The sequence below is a fragment of the Humulus lupulus genome, chromosome 3 (assembly GCF_963169125.1).
Source record: "Humulus lupulus chromosome 3, drHumLupu1.1, whole genome shotgun sequence".
NCBI lineage: Eukaryota > Viridiplantae > Streptophyta > Magnoliopsida > Rosales > Cannabaceae > Humulus > Humulus lupulus.
This window is the reverse complement of record NC_084795.1, coordinates 101,121,522-101,134,812: the sequence shown is the minus strand read 5'-3', so window position 1 is coordinate 101,134,812 and position 13,291 is coordinate 101,121,522. Positions and strand designations below refer to the sequence as shown.

The following is a 13,291-nucleotide window of genomic DNA, read 5'->3' as shown; positions in this document are numbered from 1 at the left end:
CAAATTACTCAATAATACATAATCAATAAACCCTGCAGACATAGTCACTAAAAGATAATTGCAAGTTCTCTACTATATTTTCTTTGTTCTACATGTCTTTACGATTACTCAATGAAAAAAACGCTTCATTTTTATTTCTCTATCTCGTTTTAATGTTCTTTCATTACATGGTATCACCTCTCTTTTCATTAGATCTTTCCATACTTGACTTATTTAGTGAATTATTTGTTTACTTTTGTGTGTGTCTGTGTCTGTCAATGTTGGATTGATTGTCTTCTGATGGTTGCCTTATCCAAAATACAGGTTTAGCTATCTGAGTAGGGAGTACAAATATTTCTTTTGGGAAGACAATCTAAATCTCAAGGTATATCTTTTAGCTCTTTTCGATTAGCTCAATAAATGATCTGTTTTGTGTGTTGCTTTAGTTTAGAATTAACTTTAATTAGCTGGCTCATGTTTCTCCAGGCAATGGAAAGCTCTGGTGAGAAATTTATAGGTGAACATGACTTCCGAAATTTCTGTAAGATGGATGCACTAAATGTGCACACCTGCATGCGTCGTGACAAGTCATTTGAAATTGCTCCTTGTGATGTGAGGTTAACACTGGTAGATTAATTCTCTCTCATTCATGTTGAAATTCAGTAGTTAAACCTGACATTTCTTGCCTAGGTTATAATTATCGTTGTGCTTATTGATTTATTCTACTTGTTTTAATGTTCATCTGAATTTATGATCATTAGATAATCTTAACCATCTGTACTTTCTGATTTATTCTACTTGTTTTGATTTTCATTAGTATTTACGATAATTAGATGTTGTTTAACATAGAACAGTTTCTTCTTTGAAAGTGATGCAATCAGGTTTAACAAAACTGGTGGTTAAGCTCCCACAAGTAAAACATGTGTAAATGTGGAAATTTTTCCTTGTGAATTCTATTCACGAGTGAAGCTCTATACTACGAGACATCCTAAAAGGGCGTCGTCACATGATGGTGATAAGAGAGTCACCCTCACTAGGCGAGGGCCTTCGGCCGCTTGCCAATCCAAACGTCACCCTCGCTATGCGAGGGTCCCCAGCTGGTTGTCCGTGTACGCCCCGTTCCGTCAGGCATCAAGCCTCGCCTGCACTCGGGAGAAGAAGGTCAGCCTCGCTACGCGAGGCACCCTCGCTATGTGAGGGTGAGGCTTTGGTTTGGCGTCCGTGCCCCTAGCCTCGCGACGCTAGCACCCGGGGAGAGGAGAGGCAGCCTCGCTATGCGAGGGTGCTGCCTTGTTGCGGCGCCCGTACCCCGAGCCATGCCTACACCCGAGGGAAAAGGACCAGCCTCGCTACGCGAGGTACCCTCGCTATGCGAGGGTGTGGCCTTGCTACGGTCCCTATGCTGCGAGACTCGTGTCCATGTGACCTGCATAAGCCGGCCTTGACCTGTGGCGCCTTGGCTTCTCAGGACACGCATAGGTTGAAGCCTCCTTGACATAGGCATGGGGACCACTTGGAGGAACCTTATTGATATGACAAACGAACATGGGGAATTGAATGGGGATTGATGAGGACGACCGAGTACGGAACATGTGCACTGACACGGGGCGTACGGTTGTGAAAATAGAGGCACAACCCTGTGATCTGCATCTGAGGAGTAGTGGCGGTACGGACCTGTACGAAGAGTAGTGGTACCACTTGGACACCCCCGACCATACGCCAGAACCGACAGTACTATGTCCTAGGCCACAACTCTGACACCATCAGGGTAGACACCACTACGCCCTGAGCCACTACACTATCAGAGTACCTATGTACGTCCCTGTCGTTTGGGACTTATTTGTATCCAGGGCCAATAGAGCCCCCCTATAAATAGGCCCCAACCCCTCAGGCTAAGGGGTTGGAAAAACTGAGTGTATGAAAGAGACTTAAGAAATATATGTTTCTGGTTTTCATTGTTGCCTGAGTTTTCTTCTGCTGATTAGAGTTCCTTCTATCTAATTCAAAGCTTTCTATAGTATAGAGATTGAAGTATTCTAACCATCAATCGTTGACGAGTTCTTACCGTCAACAGTTTGGCGCCGTCTATGGGAAAGTAAGCACCAAGCTACTGTTCTGCCATTACTTCCGGCAAGGAGAAATGCCAAGTCGTTCGAAGCGACTCAGGGAGCCTCGAGAGGTAGAGGTCCACCTTACTGGAGTCCAGCTGAAGGCCTCCATGAAGGATCCACCTCCACCCCGAGACGTAGAGCCCCCAAGGGACCCTGAGGTTCACGAGAATGACAGGGAGGCCTCGTCACTGGCCATCCCGCCCGGTGAAAATCCTCCAAGGACAACTACTACACCACCCGGGAATGCCAACGAGTTCCCTCCTCCCAAACCACCACAGGTACCGAACTCCGGCTGGCAAGACCCGGGCCCCTCGACGTGTAGACACGATAAGCAACCCCGGGTCCATTCCGTGAGCTCGAGTTACAAATCTCGTTTCTATGAAGAGGAGATTTGTGAACTGCACCGTAAAAACCAAAGACTGGAGACTACCCTGGAGAACATGCAGGAGGTACTGAATGGTCTGTTGCAAGGTAAGTCGAACATGACCCTGCCCAAGAGGAAAGAGAAGGGTCGGGAAACCACTGTCCTAGTAGACGACGGGAGGACCAGACACTCCACCAGTAACACCCCCAGGGAGAAGCCGCATGAGCGTCCCGGACCGTCGAGGCCACCCCAGGGGCCAAGGCAAGGGAACAATGGTGGCTCTCGCAACGACATCGAGGTCACCTCAAAGAGGACGCCCTCGGATCTACGAGAGGAGCTCAACAAGAAGAGGGCGGATAAAAGGACTACCCCTCCTACTGTCCCCCGGGACGGCGAAGGAAAGGAAGGTGTCAACCCGTCCATGTTGAGAGACTCCCTGAAGAAGAGGAGGCAGGACCTCGATACAGAGATGAAGAGCCTGCGGAGTAAGATTGTCACCGCGTCCGGAGGGCAAAGCCTTGAGGAGGAGTTCGACTATGAATCAACCTTCACCAAAGAGATCCAAGCCATCCGACTCCCATCCAACTTCAAGGAGCCTCATATGACCCCGTATGAAGGAAGCACCGACCCCAAATACCACCTAGACGCATTCAATGACTTGATGAAGTTAAGGGGGATAAGTAGCGGGGCTAGATGCCACTGTTTCGCAGTCACGCTGAAAGGACCTGCATACAAATGGTTTAAGAGACTTCGACCGGGATCCGTCAGGTCTTGGCAATAGTTTTCAGATGAGTTTCTCCAACAACATCATGCCGTGCGTGATTATACTATGCCGGGCACCAGCCTCGCCAATGTAAAACAGGGCAAAAATGAGAGTCTAAAAAGCTACATCCACAGGTTCAACATGGAAGCAGCCAAAGTGGGGAGCTTGACCTGCAGAGAGTTAAAAATGGCCATCACTGCCGGGGTGCTTCCGGGAAGCAAATTGTGGGATAATATGCTCAAAAGGGAACTCACAAACCTAGATGACTTCTACGAGAGAGCGCAGAAGTATATTCGTGTAGAGGATGGCCACGCGAACTTAAAGGCAGGAAAGTGTGAGTCCCCTGCAAAGCCCCCAACTAATGAAGGGTCGAATGGTGCAAAGAAGAAGAGGGCGTACGAAGGGCCGATGGATGATCAACATAGAAAGCCCAAGCGGGGAAGCGACCCTAGGCAAATGGCTTATACCTTCTATACGGACCTGACGGATACAAGGGAGCATATCTACCTCACCAACGAGAGGCGGGTTCCCTTCAAGAAGCCCCCACCAATGAGGAAGGATCGGTCCCAGAGGGATCCCAATAGATACTGTCAATACCACAAGGATATTGGTCACACCACAGCAGAGTGTATTCATTTGAAAGAATAAATTGAGGAGCTCATTCGCTGGGGGCACCTAGGCCGATATGTCAGGAGAGAAAGGCCGAAGTCGGAGGACGAACCAGTAATATCTAAGACACAAAGAGAAGCTCCGGAGATCTAGGGAGAAGTGAGAACTATTTTTGGAGGTCCGGGGCTTGGGGGAGACTCCCGGAAAGGACGAGATAGGTACGCTAGAGAAGCCAGGCGAAGTCCACCACCCTGTGTCATGAGTCTGGAACAGCGCCCCCCGAAAAGCTTTAAAGGAGAAAATGACTCAATCACTTTTACAGAGGAGGATGCACGAGGGGTGCACTTTCCCCATAATGATCCTTTGGTGTTGACAATCCAGTTGGCCAACCTGCGGGTATATCGGGTCCTCGTAGACAATGGAAGTTCCGTAGATATCTTATATCGCCCCGCCTTGGAGAAGATGGGCTTGGGCATCAGGCACTTGAAGCCTTGTCAATCCTCCTTATACGGGTTCACGGGGGACTCGATACAACCTTTAGGGGTGATCGAATTAGCACTCACCATGGGAGAACAACCCCGACAGACCACGATCATGGCAAACTTCGTCGTAGTAGATTGTGCTTCGGCTTTCAATGCGGTATTGGGAAGGCCATCCCTAAGAGAATTGAAAGCAATCACTTCAATATATCACCTCACCGTCAAGTTCCCAACTCCTGGTGGGATAGCAGGCATGAAGGGAGAACAAAGAGAGGCTAGAGAGTGTTATAACACCACCCTTCACACTTCTGCGAAACTGCGAGAACCGATGGCGATGGTGGTACATGGGGGCACAGACCCACAGGAACTAGACCCCGGAATCGTGAAGGGCCCAACCGGGTAAGACTAGCAGTAAGGCTCCCACGCCTGATGCAGGTAGTAGCTGTGTTTAGTTTGTTGCAGGTTATGCTATTTTAGTAGACGAGAATCAAAGAGGTTACCTAGATAACGTCCCAAGTAGATGTAAGCCTTTTATCTATTTATATATCGTTGTAATCTGACTACTATGAATGAATCTGTTTTCCAATTCGTATGTTATTTACTTCTTTGTGCAAGCATCAACTAAAGTCCCCGCCAAGATAAATCTCACCAGGTACTTGAGGGGGTAGGACGACAAAAGTAAAAAAAAAAAAAAAATCTCTTATATTCAAAAGGATTAGCTACCCTTATGAATATCAAGGGAGCAATTTAAAAAGAATAACCTCCAACGAAAGGCCGACACCCCAAGAGGTGAGGCTGTAAGGAGGGAATCACCCGATAAGTCTAGATCGGCCATTAAGCCGGCTAGCCCAAAAAGGGTCTTACAAGGGACCCTTGGAAAAAAAAATAGTACTATGTATAAGGACGAGAAGGACGCTTCTCGCAAAAAAGTAATAAGCGCGCGCAAAGAACATAAAAGGACCCCAACAGCCCAACGGGTTAACGTGTCCTTACAAGTATAATCAAATAGCCCACAAACAACAGTAATAAGAGGGACTTGCCAGAGCCCCTTAAGTTTGATAAGAAAAAAAGAGAAGAAGTGGTGCGAGGGATTACACAGCCAAAGCATACATAGACTGAGTACAAGGGGACCTACAAATCTCCACCTCGACCCTGCCACTCAGAAATCCTCTCGACGGTATAGTCCCTAAAAGAAGATAAGTCAACGGCGGGGTTAGTCCTCCAGAGCATGCAACGTTTTCTCGATTATGCGATCCTCAACGGTCATAAGCTCAGCTTCGAGCACAGCAATCCTCCCGTTCAGAGTTTGGATGGTAGCCTCCAGCTGAATGTTGGCATGAGATGTTGATGCAGCCCGGGCCAAGGCGGTATCCCTCTGGCATACCGCCTCGGCCAGTTGACTTGACAAGGCATCCTTTGCAGTCTGAGCCACCAATAGGTTCCCCAGTGCCTCCTCAAGCTCGTGTTGCAACCGTTGGGTCGATGAAGAGTGGGAGGTGAGCAGTCGATGGTTCAAAATGGAAGCCTGAGTGAGGGCGAGGATATAAAGCAAAGCCTCAAGGGTTAGACGATATACCAGAAATAATATAAAAGTATATATATGGCCAGCATAAATGAATAAATCAAGTATCGCGACAGTTACCTGCAGGGAGGCTCGCATGTAGGCGTTCTCTAGCTGAGCCTCAGGGACATCATGTAGCGTCCCCCATTCACCTTTGGGAAAGTTTCCCAAGTGATGGCTCATGGCTTCCCCATATTGGCTCGCCAGAGGATGATCTTCAGGAATAGAAACATGAGCTGGGCCAGGAGAGGCGTGAGTACCTGCCGAGGCTCGCTTTGGCAAGGAGGGGGACCGAGAAGGCCCCGACCCATCTGCAGTGGTGCGGGGAGCGGAAGAGTGCGGAGTCGTTTCCTAGGGTAAGGAGATGCCTGTGGATGCCCACCTAGGATGCCTCCTCGGGGGTGAAGGAGCCCCATCGAAAGAAGGAATGACAAAATTCCTCCTAGGCATGGAGGGGCAAGGGGCAGGGGCATCGAAGGCAAACTCGCTGCCAGGCGTTAACGACGACATCCGAGAGGTAGCATCGCCGATATGACCGTCACCGGCTACACCCTTAGCCCTGCAAGCAACAGAGTACAAGCAGGAGTAGTTCTCAGACACCACGGTCTCCTCAACGTCCATATGGTCACCCGGGGAGTAGACATAATCCCTATCGGCTGCTTCATCATAATTCCTTTCATCGTGACCATATACCCACGGACTCTCGAGTACGGGTGCCGCTGGGGGTGGATCAATAGAGTCGGGTGACGTAAGGCATGAACCAGCAGGGACGGGTGGCGCGCAGTCAAGTGACGCCGGGCGTGGATCCTCAGATTCAGGGGAAATGGAGCATTAGGTAACTTTCTGGTCCGGGGTCAGCAGCCCGTACAAGTGGAGATTGCTCTCTGTGAAAAGGGTGCTGGTGTGCTTGCATGCCTTCGACATGGCCAGGATTTGTATTACTCGGTCATGAGCCGACCGTTTCAAGTCGGAACCAACAACCCCTAAGAGACCTGCCATCAAACGAAAGGAAATAACCACAGTCAGAAGAACTATAAAAAAAAAAAGAGAATTCGAATAATAAGAGAAATTTCTGATATATGGGATCAAGATGAGGATAGCCTTACGTGGGGTGTTGAAGCTAGAGTATCGGGTCTGCCCACTATAAGTATAGAAGTAGTCTGACTTCCATGCCCCCCTATTGGAAATAGATCCCTCCAAGAGGGAACTCCCTTTAAGGGCCGCGACTTTCTGGAGTTGGTAGAACCCGGGGGCCGATGTGTTCTCCCTCAGGGTGAAGAAGTAATGAACCTCGCTTGTCGAAGGCCCCCTAGAGTACACCTGATGGTACAACACATATAGACAGCTGAGCATCACCCAGGAGTTGGGGGACAATTGTAGTGGCGCCAATTCAAAGTAGTCCAGCACTTTGATGAAGAAAGAGTGGAGTGGCAGAGCTCCACCAGATCGGATTATGGAATCGCTGAATGCTACAAACCTCTTTGGCAGTGCGGACGCGCGTTCCTTGCGCTCTGGTATAACGAACTTGAGGTTCAAGGGTAACTTATGGGCTTTCAGCATGTTGCCCAGTTTCTTCAGGGTAACGGTAGACCTGCCGGTTTCATCAGAAGTGTCCAAGGCTCTCTCCGACATCTCGGGTACCTGGACAAAAATAGGCAGTTTATGAGCAACAGACTTTCTTAGGGTCCTAGAAGATCCCCCACATGTCCTATGTCTACCAGCTCTTTGCTTGACCCTAGGGCGCAAGACATGGGATAGGAGAGGGAGCGCAGGCGGCACCATGGAAAAGAACTCTGGTTCAACCAATTCACGACTACCGCCTTCAAAAGAAGAATCCCCATAATCGGGAGACTCGTCATGACAAAAGGAAAAAGGCTCAGGGGGCAAGTTTTCTTCTAGGCAAGCAATTTCGGAAAGGCAATCCTGGAAGATTGATTGTAGTTGGGCAATGTATGCCGCTTGCCGAGGGGAGAGACCAGATTTCGCGTCCCCGGGATGGGATTCTAGCTCCCTCTCCAGACAGTACGCCTTATGTCTGAGGTAAGATAGTCTCTTGAGGTAGAGCGCCCGCACACCCCCGCGGTTAGAGGGTTTACGTGCGTCGACCCCCGAGTCGGAGGAGGACAACTCAATAAATTCAACATTAGACGGACCTTTGGGACATCGCCTAGACGCCATGGACAAGCTAAGACTCGAGGGCATGTACGCATAAGGGCGACTCTATATCTACAACACGAGTGTGAGGGTATAAGAAAAGGGCCTGTGTATGGGTACTGGAAAGGTTATGTGAGGAAAATGTTAAACCCTAAAGAATGAGTGTCGTGCAACCATCAATTCTACCCTCGTGTAATCATTGCAGAACAAAAAGGAGAAGAAATGAAGGGGACATACCTGTGGGAATACGGAGCTGAGGGGGCGCAAGGGTAGACTTGCGAAGGAGCAGGAGCAAGACCGTTGGAGCAAGGGAATGCCCAGCGTCACCACGAAGCTAGAGAAGAAAAGGAAACAAAAAAAAAATTTATAAAAAAAAAAGGAGAAAAAGAAAATGAATAACGAAAAAAAAGGGAAAGGGTACCTCAAGAATGCTTTGGAGGAGGATAGAACCCTTGAACTCTTGAAAATAAGTTGGAGAGCATGCCACTAGGCTAGGCAAGTCTTGGTGTAGAGAAGTGGTTTCAAGCCTTGGAGTATTTATAGGGAAAGTTAATGCTCCCTAGCCATTGGATCTTATTCCCTATGAATGGTGGAGATCAAGAGTATGGGTAACCTTGGGATCCGCGATGGAGGATGATTGGTCCTTATGCAATCTTAGGAGATTTCATGGATCCCCCAAGTGTTAGGTGGCTATTGTGTTTCTTTGAACACTAAAAAGAAACACAACTCCAAGCCTCACCTCGTGCTTCTTCGAGCGACGTTGGAAAATTTCCAAGGTTAAGCCCCCCCAAGGTTGGCCGTGCATATCAAGCAAGAGAAATGGAGAAAGTCTACAAACACACTTGAAAGTGTACTTATAAACTCGGGGGGAAGTGTAAATGTGGAAATTTTTCCTTGTGAATTCTATTCACGAGTGAAGCTCTATACTATGAGACATCCTAAAAGGGCGTCACATGATGGTGATAAGGGAGTCACCCTCACTAGGAGAGGGCCTTCGGCCGCTTGCCAATCCAAACGTCACCCTCGCTATGCGAGGGTCCCCAGCTGGTTGTCCGCGTGCGCCCCGTTCCGTCAGGCATCAAGCCTCGCCTGCACTCGGGAGAAGAAGGCCAGCCTCGCTACGCGAGGCACCCTCGCTATGCGAGGGTGAGGCTTTGGTTTGGCGTCCGTGCCCCTAGCCTCGCAACGCCTGCACCCGGGGAGAGGAGAGGCAGCCTCGCTATGCGAGGGACCCTCGCTATGCGAGGGTGCTGCCTTGTTGCGGCGCCCGTACCCCGAGCCATGCCTACACCCGAGGGAAAAGGACCAGCCTCGCTACGTGAGGTACCCTTGCTATGCGAGGGTGTGGCCTTGCTACGGTCCCCATGCTGCGAGACTCGTGTCCATGTGACCTGCATAAGCCGGCCTTGACCCGTGGCGCCTTGGCTTCTCAGGACACGCATAGGTTGAAGCCTCCTTGACATAGGCATGGGGACCACTTGGAGGAACCTTATTGATATGACAAACGAACATGGGGCATTGAATGGGGATTGATGAGGACGACCGAGTACGAAACATGTGCGCTGACACGGGGCGTACGGTTGTGAAAAACAGAGGCACAACCCTGTGATCTGCATCTGAGGAGTAGTGGCGGTACGGACCTGTACGAAGAGTAGTGGTACCACTTGGACACCCCCGACCATACGCCAGAACCGACAGTACTATGCCCTAGGCCACAACTCTGACACCATCAAGGTAGACACCACTACGCCCTGAGCCACTACACTATCAGAGTACCTATGTACGTCCCTGTCGTTTGGGACTTATTTATATCCAGGGCCAATAGAGCCCCCCTATAAATAGGCCCCAACCCCTCAGGCTAAGGGGTTGGAAAAACTGAGTGTATGAAAGAGACTTAAGAAATATATGTTTCTGGTTTTCATTGTTGCCTGAGTTTTCTTCTGCTGATTAGAGTTCCTTCTATCTAATTCAAAGCTTTCTATAGTATAGAGATTGAAGTTTTCTAACCATCAATCGTTGACGAGTTCTTACCGTGAACAACATGTAATTGAGGGTGCAGGAACTATGTGCGAGAACTATAAATAACAGTGGTCAAAGCTGAGTAGAAAATAGTAGTAGGAGCTTCTAAAGTTTGTGATTGTAGCTTTTAGAAACATACCTATATTCTGGGTTTCACAAGCACCAGCTAGGGAGCAGACTTGTGATAAAAGCATGGTTCCCTGACTGCAAGTGCAAGTTGATGAATGGACTTGTCTTAATGGTATTTAAGTGTCATCAATTGAACTGATTACTGTCATATTAAATAGGGTACAACAGAAATTCACAGTTTTTACATCTATTAGTTTTTATTTTTGAATTCTCATACCTTTTTCTGATGTCACTTGATCACTTTTGCTGTTCGATACTCGTGTAAATTTGCTTCCAATTTTTTTAACGAAAGAGGAGGAGGAGTGTGTGTGTACATGGGGGGTTTACCGTCTAGAATGAACAAAATTTATCTACCATCTATTCTTTTAAAATAATGTTTGAGTATTGCTGAACCTTTTTAAGTTTCAAGGAAACCAACTTTGGGCAATTAAAATCAAAGGCAGTGCTTTCTTGTGGCACCAGGTCCGATGCATGGTTGCAGTACTATTAATGATTGGCCAAGGTTTTGAATCTTTTGATGTGTGTATCACTTGTCCTTTTAATTGATTTGTTTTCAAATTTTGTTAACTTTGCTTTTTTGAGTAGTTAATATTGTGCAAAAGAATAGTCTTAGCTTTAGAATAGAAGTTAATTATTTCTTAATAGTAGCATATATAAAAGCTACTATGTACAGTTTTGCAAGCAACGTTTTCATTCAATATATAATTTTTCTTCATTTCTTAACACTGGTTTCTCTAACTAATACAATATATGTTTGTTCATTTATAGGCCTGACTAATCAATCTAATAAATCAAACAGATATTTGAGAATTCATTGTGTTATTTTGTAGAAGGAATATTTTTGAGTGATAGTCTTTATAATGTGTTTATGATTTATAAATGCTTTAGTGATTCTTGTAAAGCATTGGATTGGTAGCTAATTGAAAGAGGTATGTTGTATTTGATTTATTTTTTTAATTTTCAATCTTTTATAATTTTGAATAGAATTTGTATAACTTTAGTGGAGTTTGAATATCTTAGATATTCATCCATAGTGAAGTAGGTTATGGGAATTCTGTGTTCTGCGGTGATAACGGAAGGTTGAAAACTTGCATGTCTTAGTGAAGTAGGTTATGAGAATTTTGTGTGCTGCGGTGATAAATGGATGAAAATCTGTTTGTTGTTTGATTTGTTTGAATTGGTTGTGTTGATTGTGACAGATGGCTAGGCTAGTAAATTAGGGAATATGTTGTCCGATTTTTAGTAGATTTTTTATACTTAGTTTTGTTTTGTATGCTTATTTTATTTTCATAATTTGTATCTTTTATTAAAACAGATAGACACAATATGGAAAAGGAATGGATGTTAGCTGATAGGTTTTCAGTGGAATATATAAAATTGGTCTTAAATTTAGTTTGGATCATGCCAAAAATCTAAATTATATTTGTTGTCTATGTAAATCTTTGCAGACTCACATTACTTTTTCAAAGTTGTTGTATATATTTTTTTTGATATTGTGTTTCCATGATGTTGATATTGGTATTCTGATTTAGGATGTAATTTGTCTTATGTTTACTGCATTAGTGAAGCAGATTCTTTGTTGCTGTAGTGAGATTTAGATGTTTGGTTGCTTGAGTTTCTTATAAATGTTTCTTAGCCATGTGTAAAGAATCTATGCTTATTTGGATGAGCATCTTGTCAAGTCTCTTTCCTTTTCTTTTAAATACCATATTGTTAAATGCTTTTAACTAGTTCATGTGTCTATGCTATTGGATTTTCTTCATAAATTAGTTGTTGTATTGTATATATATATATATTTATATGTTTGGTTGGTGTTTCATTTGCATTTTCATTTCATAATCATAAAGTGTTTGAGCTAACTTTTCTAATGAGTATTTTACCAAGCATAAATCTTCAATCTTTCATGCCTATGTGCTGTAGTTTGTGTAATTGCATGGCCATCTTATAAAGTCGTAATGAGGTTATTAGCTTTATTTCTTTTTGTACTCTTTTAGTTTACTATTAACTCTAAGTTCAAGCATTAATTATTTAAACTCTTGTGTAGCTAAGCAAATTAACCTCACAACAAAGACAAGTGCACAATGGAATGGATGATGAATTGGAGGGTGGAGCAAGCTTCATGGTTTACTTTTTGTGTATCTTGTTATGTTTCTGGTTTTTACTTTTGAAGCAAAAGATGTGAAGACTATAGAATTTTATTATGTATGCTTTCAAACTCAAGTTAGAACTAAGAACTTTTGAAGTGGACAGTGTCATCATGGTTTGAAGTAGTTTGTCTTCAAATGTAAAAATACTCATGGTTTATCATATATATTGAATATTTTAGATTTTTTGATCTATTTAATATTGCACTTGTGATCAATTGTGATTTTTTTAATCAAAATACAATAATAAAAACTTTTTATAGCAATTAAAAATACATACTACAAAATAACAAAATGTTATTACTGGGAGAATTTACAATAATTATGGTTGTTTTGTATAATATATTATAATTGGGACAAAAAGTTATTATTTATATAATAGAATGAATTTAAAACGTTATAAAATGATCAAATATAACAATTTTCATAACAGTTGGAAAGTGTTATGCATAAAGTATAAGATGAAACTTCATATTTATAACCCAATACTCTAACTAAATGTTATTATTTGAATATTATAGCAACTAAAAATGTGTTATTGAATAGTTTAAGATAATATCGAACATAACATTCGAATAGTGTTATAGAAAAGACAGGACTTTTAATAACAGGGGCTATGTTAGCGTTTTCAGAAGCGTTATCAATACTCCCGGTTAGCAGTTTTTAAGTGTTATGAATACTGTTTTTTCTTGTAGTATTATCAGTGGCTGAGTATGCTCGCCAGTTCGACTGCCTAGCTAAGTTCTCTCCAGAAATGGTTCCTACTGACTATCTGAGGGTGTCTAAGTTCGTTAGAGGACTTCGACCGAAGATCGAGATGGGGGTTAAGCTAGCAAACCCGGGGAATACTACGTATGCCGACGTTCTAGAGACGGAAATAGAAGTAGAGAGGCTGCAGGCTAATGTAAGTAAAGAAGAAGCCAGTAAGCGTGAGCCTAGACAACAGAGTCAACCTTAGACCAGTCGGAACAACAACCAT

General features: G+C 44.7%; 1 long non-coding RNA gene across 1 annotated transcript; it reads left to right on the top strand.

The window, feature by feature from the left end:
- The first annotated feature begins 268 nt into the window (after positions 1 to 268).
- Positions 269 to 12,507, top strand: LOC133821278 (uncharacterized). Its single transcript, XR_009887432.1, has 3 exons — positions 269 to 364; positions 466 to 496; positions 12,213 to 12,507. It is a non-coding gene; the product is annotated as an uncharacterized LOC133821278 (long non-coding RNA).
- The last annotated feature ends 784 nt before the right edge of the window (positions 12,508 to 13,291 follow it).